The 6,187-nt window shown below is 40.5% G+C and overlaps 1 non-coding gene across 1 annotated transcript; it reads right to left on the reverse strand.

Annotated features, from left to right (window-relative positions):
- Positions 1-3,639: 3,639 nt before the first annotated feature.
- On the reverse strand, positions 3,640-3,746 carry LOC127088780 (small nucleolar RNA R71). The gene has a single exon (XR_007790597.1). It is a non-coding gene; the product is annotated as a small nucleolar RNA R71 (small nucleolar RNA).
- Positions 3,747-6,187: the final 2,441 nt, after the last annotated feature.

A 6,187-nucleotide genomic window follows, 5' to 3' on the forward strand; every position in this document is an offset into this window, starting at 1 on the left:
GCAATCAATTTTGCTCCATCTCCAAATGTGAATGCTAATCCCATGCCCGCGCATGGTCAAATGGGGGTGAATGCAATTTCTGAGGATGAGGGCCGAATCTGGGTGACGAATGTGAACCGGTTAAAGACTCCATTGGCTGAGGTCAAGAGACAATTGTTGAGGAATGGGGTCTTCTCGGGGTGTGATAATTGTTGTGTTGCTTGCACCGTTGCCACCAATGGGTGTGTTGTATTGAGGGAGGCTGTCCAGAAGATGATGGATGAAGGAAGCCTCAGATTTGAGAAGGTTGATCTGGAGAAGGAGGATGTCTCCACCATAACCATCTACTTTGATCCGGTCGATTTGTCAACGCTGGCAGATGCGGCTTCGGTTACTATCACGGTACCTGGGCCTATTCCTTATGACAACGACGATGCTGTGCCATGGGATTATGGTGGAGAGGTATACTATAATGGTGAGAAGCAGGAAGATCAGGCTGCAGGTGAAACCACCGTTTCAAAGGTGGATAATGCCGGACCCAGTGGTTTCACTCGCAGTGGAAGGTTGTTTGCACCTGATGCTCTGAGGAGTGGGGATGGAGAGAGAGAAAAGAAAGATAAGGCCGAGGCTTTTGCCAGGGCAAGAGGGAAGCAGGTGGCGAGCGAGGGTACTCCAGTGGCGACACCGGCGCCTGGTGGGTCGGAGAAAGAACTTGATGATGAAGCTGAAGAATTTTTGAGGATCATCAAGAAGTCAGAGTATAAGCTTGTTGACCATCTGCAGCAGACGCCGTCCAAAATCTCAATCTTATCTCTGCTACTGAGCTCAGAGGGGCATATAGAGGCTTTGTTGAAAATACTGAAGAGAGCCTATGTTCCTCAAGAGATAACGATCAATCAGCTAGAGACAGTGGTGTCCAACGTCAATGCCAGCCATGGGCTGAGTTTCACTGATCTGGATTTGACGGTTGATGGGCGTAATCATAATAGGGCATTACACATTGCCATGGAGTGTAAAGGAGCAGTGCTTTCGCACATATTGGTGGATACCGGCTCGTCGCTCAATGTATTGCCGAAGAAAGCCCTGGCAAAGCTGGACTGTGAAGGGTTGATCTTGAGGCCCACGGACCTAATAGTTAGAGCCTTTGATGGTTCTAAAAGGGTTGTGTTTGGGGAAGTGGAGCTCCCTGTAAAGATCGGGCCCGAGGTGTTTAAGTCCGTATTTCATGTCATGGATATCCAGCCGGCATACAGTTGCTTGTTGGGTGATAACATGAAATTATATCACATTTTAGGACTTAATTCAATTAAATTATATTATCATTTACTTTAATTTATTTCATTTTATCAGATATTACGCGGTATTTCCTTTCTATTTATCTCAGGTACCTATTTAAAGCAAAAGTAAAAAAAGGAAGAAAAGGAGGTGCAAAAAGAAGTTTCTGGAAACAAATAGCAAAGGCCAAGCCCAGCCCAAAGAAGGCACAGGCGTTGTGCCTGTGACGGGCGTCACAGAGGTTGTGACGAGCGTCACGCTATATGCACTTGTGTGACGAGCGTCACACATGGTGTGACGAACGTCACACCATTCCCCTATATTTGAGGCACAAGAAATGCTTCAGAGACGTTGAGAGGGAGTTGAGTCCTATTCCCACGCCCAACTATTCTGCACGTTGAAGACTTTTGACGCGGAAGGCAGTTGGAGGAGGTAGCATATAAATAGTAGCTTTTTGGAAAGCTCAGGGTTCCAGACTTCCACGCTTTTTCCAGATTTTGCCGTTTTCGCATTTTTCTTCTTCCAGCAGCTTAGGCATATTTTTTTTATAGTATTACTTTGCAGAATTTTTATATTGTTTTCCTTTTGCAATTCTATTTTCTTTTCTAGCTCTTAATTAATTTTTCGCACAATAGTTTCTACACCGGAAACTATTGTGTACCTTTTACCGGATCTAACCTTACGTTAGAATCTAGTTTTTTTATTCCTTCGTTTTATTTTTCTGTCTGATTGAAGAACTCAAGAACAAATCCAACCGGTCTGTGGTGGAGTGTTCAAGACTGCCATTTAATTATTCAGGTTCTATAATTATTTGTTGAATTTATATATGCTTGTTTTTACTATTAATTTATACTGTTTGCCTGCAATGAGTCTGTTTATGCATGATATTTATTTAAGTCTGTTTAGCATGTCTGGCTAATTTATTTAGGTATCGGTATGTAAAGTAAGCGGAATGAAGGAATCGAAATTAAGTTGGTTTATCTAAAGTTTAAAATTAAAATCACTCTTTTTACGGTCTCAATTTACAGGTTTATTAACAAGGTTTTTGTACGAAAGTAAAAGACATAAAGAAGTTAAAAGCAATAGAGCGAGAGTTTGAGTTTTTGACTGGACAGTGTAAATTGGACATTAATTCTAGATCAGGGCGAGAGCAATTTTTAGAGTTAATTAAATTCTAACCTTTTTAAAAAAGTATTTTTAAAGATTGAATGTGAGGGCGAGAGTTAAGCATTTGAACTTAATTATATAACCTGAGTCAACAGAGCGAGAGTTTGAGATAAGGGTGTTTAAACGATTAGTGTTTTCTTAAAAAGAGTTTCTACGGATTCTACTGTTTTCAAAAAGTGGTTTTTGACTTAACTATAAGTGACAGCTACGTTAATATAAAATCATAGTTTATTCAACAGAGCGAGAGTTTGAGATAAAACTTTTAACCAATAGAGTCAACTGAAAAGATTTACTTTAAAACCAAGAAACCAACGAAGATTTGATTCCCTAATTACGACGAATTACATACCGATATCCGCTTTATTGATATTTAATCTAGAATTTAGTTTAGTTTTAGCTTTTCCCCCAAACAATCAAAATATCATCTGCCTTAGCTTTACGAAGTAACCTTAGATAACGGTATATCGATTCATAAGTCCCTGTGGGATCGATATCTTTTAAAACTACGCGATAGAACTGTGCACTTGCAGTTTGTACCCTAATTCGACTCATAAAGTCGAGCGATCAAGTTTTTTGGCGCCGTTGCCGGGGACTTTTATTTAATCGATATCGTAACTCTCCTGTTACGTTGTAGAGACTAAGGCTTTTCTTTCTCTTTTCTTTCTTTCGTTGATTTATATGCCACGCACTCGCTCACAAGGCGAACCGTATTACTTATGAATCAACGATATCGAACTATATCTCCGAGTCTTACGACGAATTCGGGAATATCGTGCTGCAAACAATCTCCCTCCTATAGAACTTCCTGATTTCAAAAATATTTTCCCTTCGATACCCGAGATGGCAGAACCAGCTCGTGCTCTTAGAGATTACGCCGTTCCATCGCAAGATGAACCGCATTCAAGTATTGCTCCACCCGCAATCGAAGCAAATAACTTTGAACTCAAACCTTCACTGTTACAGGCAGTGCAACAGAACCAATTCTTTGGGAATCCTACCGAGGATCCTAACCTTCATTTATCCGTATTTGTCCAATACGCTGATACTGTTCAAGCTAATGGTTTCACTTCAGAGGCAATTCGACTTCGTCTTTTTCCTTTCTCACTAAGAGATAGCGCTAGAAGATGGCTTCAATCTCTCCCTTCCAACTCAGTCACCACATGGAACGAGTTGAAGAAAGTTTTTCTTGCTCGATATTTTCCGCCAAGCAAAACAGCTATGTTAAGAGCCCAAATAAATGGATTTAAACAGAAAGATAACGAGTCTCTTTTCGAAGCATGGGAAAGATACAAAGACATGATGAGACTTTGTCCACACCATGGTTTAGAAGACTGGTTAGTAATTCATACATTCTATAATGGTCTCCTGTACAACACAAGGTTAACAATAGATGCCGCCGCAGGTGGTGCGCTAATGAACAAACCTTATGCTGACGCCTACCAACTTATCGAAAGCATGGCTCAAAACCACTATCAGTGGGGAACCGAACGAACACTGGTGGAGAAACCTCAAACGAAAACTGGCATGTACGAGATAAGTAACCTTGATCATGTTAACGCAAAAGTGGATGCTCTGGTCCAAAAAATTGAAAGTTTAAATGTATCACCTCCAGCCACCATAGTCGCCATAACTCAGAATTGCGAAGTCTGTGGAATCCAAGGTCACACTCCTGCAGATTGTCAACTCCTAACAGGAATCCAAGAGGAGCAAGTAAACTATGCTCAAGGAAGCCCCTATTCGCATACCTATAACTCAAATTGGAAGAATCATCCCAATTTTTCATATAAGAGTAATAATGCTTTATACGCACCTGGACAATCTCCAAATCAAGCCCCAGCTATACCTCCGGGATATCAGAAGCCGACCCCATCTCCATCTAACAATAACGCCCCTAGGAAATCCAACTTGGAAATCATGATGGAAAACTTTATAGCTTCTCAACAGCAAACCAATAAAGACTTCTTAAACCAGAATGTACACACTGGCGAACAAATTAAACAACTAGCAAGTAAAGTAGATGCCCTGGCTACTCATAACAAATTGCTGGAAACGCAAATATCACAAGTAGCTCAACAACAAGCGCCTACTGCTGCCCCAACTGGTACATTTCCTGGCCAACCCCAACCTAACCCAAGAAGCCACGCTCATGCAATTATACTGAGAAGTGGAACGGAAGTGGAAGGACCGTCTGACCCAAGGATAGAAAACCAAAACTCTGAAAGGTCAACTGAAGAAAGTGAACCTAAGGAAAAGGCAGAGAGTAATAAGGAAACCGTAGAAAAGAAGGAACCTTATGTACCTCCTCCACGTTATAAACCACCGATCCCTTACCCTCAAAGGCTTGTTAAAACCAAAGATGCGGGCCAATTTAAAAAATTTGTTGACCTACTAAAACAATTAAACGTCTATTCCGTTTACAGAAGCTATTACACAAATGCCCTCATATGCCAAGTTTTTAAAAGAAATTCTTTCTAATAAAAGGAAACTTGAAGATAGCAAAACCGTTACACTTACTGCTGAATGTAGTGCTATAATACAAAATATGCCTCCTAAACTTAAAGACCCAGGTAGTTTCTCTATACCCTGTCACATAGGAAAATTTGTCATTGACAAAGCCTTATGCGATTTAGGATCCGGTATTAGTGTTATGCCTTTATCCATATGCAAGAGACTTGAAATGGGAGAATTAAGACCAACTAAAATGTCTGTGCAACTAGCAGATCGTTCCGTAAAATACCCTGTAGGAATTCTTGAAAACGTTCCAGTGCGCATAGGTCAATTCTACATTCCAACTGATTTTATAATTATGGATATTAGAGAAGATGAAGTTACACCCATTATACTGGGAAGACCGTTCTTAGCAACCGCCGGTGCAATCATAGACGTAAAGCGAGGACGACTCACTTTCGAAGTAGGAGAAGAGAAAAATGAGTTCATTCTTTCCCAATTTTTGAAAGCACCTGCAATAGAAGATACATGTTACTTCATGGATATCATCGATGAATGCATAAAAGAAACGGAGTTAGAAAAAGACAAATCATCTGACTACCTTGTAGAAGACAAACTTAACCAATGTTTAGCAATAACATCGGACCCTACGCAATGCCTTAAGAAACCAACCTTAGACCTGAAAACACTTCCCAAGAATCTGAGATATGAATTCCTAGACTTAGAGCTTGAACGGCCAGTGATAGTTAATGCTGACCTAGGAAGACTCGAAACAGAAAAACTCCTGCATATCTTAAGAAAATATCCAACCGCACTAGGTTACAACATCACCGATCTTAAAGGAATAAGTCCTTCTATTTGTATGCATCGCATCATGTTAGAAGAAGACTGTAAAACTTCTAAGGAACACCAGAGAAGACTAAACCCGATCCTAAGTGAGGTAGTGAAGAAGGAAATAACCAAGTTATTAGAGGCAGGTATCATATATCCTATATCTGATAGCAAATGGGTTAGTCCTGTACACGTAGTACCAAAGAAAGGAGGTATAACAATCATTGAAAATGAAAAAGGAGAAACTATAACCAAACGAATCGAATCGGGATGGAGAATGTGCATTGACTATAGGAAACTAAACAAAGCAACCCGAAAAGACCATTTCCCCTTACCATTCATTGACCAGATGTTAGAACGATTAGGAAAACATTCACACTTCTGCTATCTAGACGGTTACTCAGGTTTCTTTCAAATACCAATTCACCCTGATGACCAAGAAAAGACAACGTTCACGTGCCCTTTTGGTACCTTCGCTTATAGACGA

This window comes from Lathyrus oleraceus, chromosome 5 (assembly GCF_024323335.1).
Source record: "Lathyrus oleraceus cultivar Zhongwan6 chromosome 5, CAAS_Psat_ZW6_1.0, whole genome shotgun sequence".
Taxonomy (NCBI): domain Eukaryota; kingdom Viridiplantae; phylum Streptophyta; class Magnoliopsida; order Fabales; family Fabaceae; genus Lathyrus; species Lathyrus oleraceus.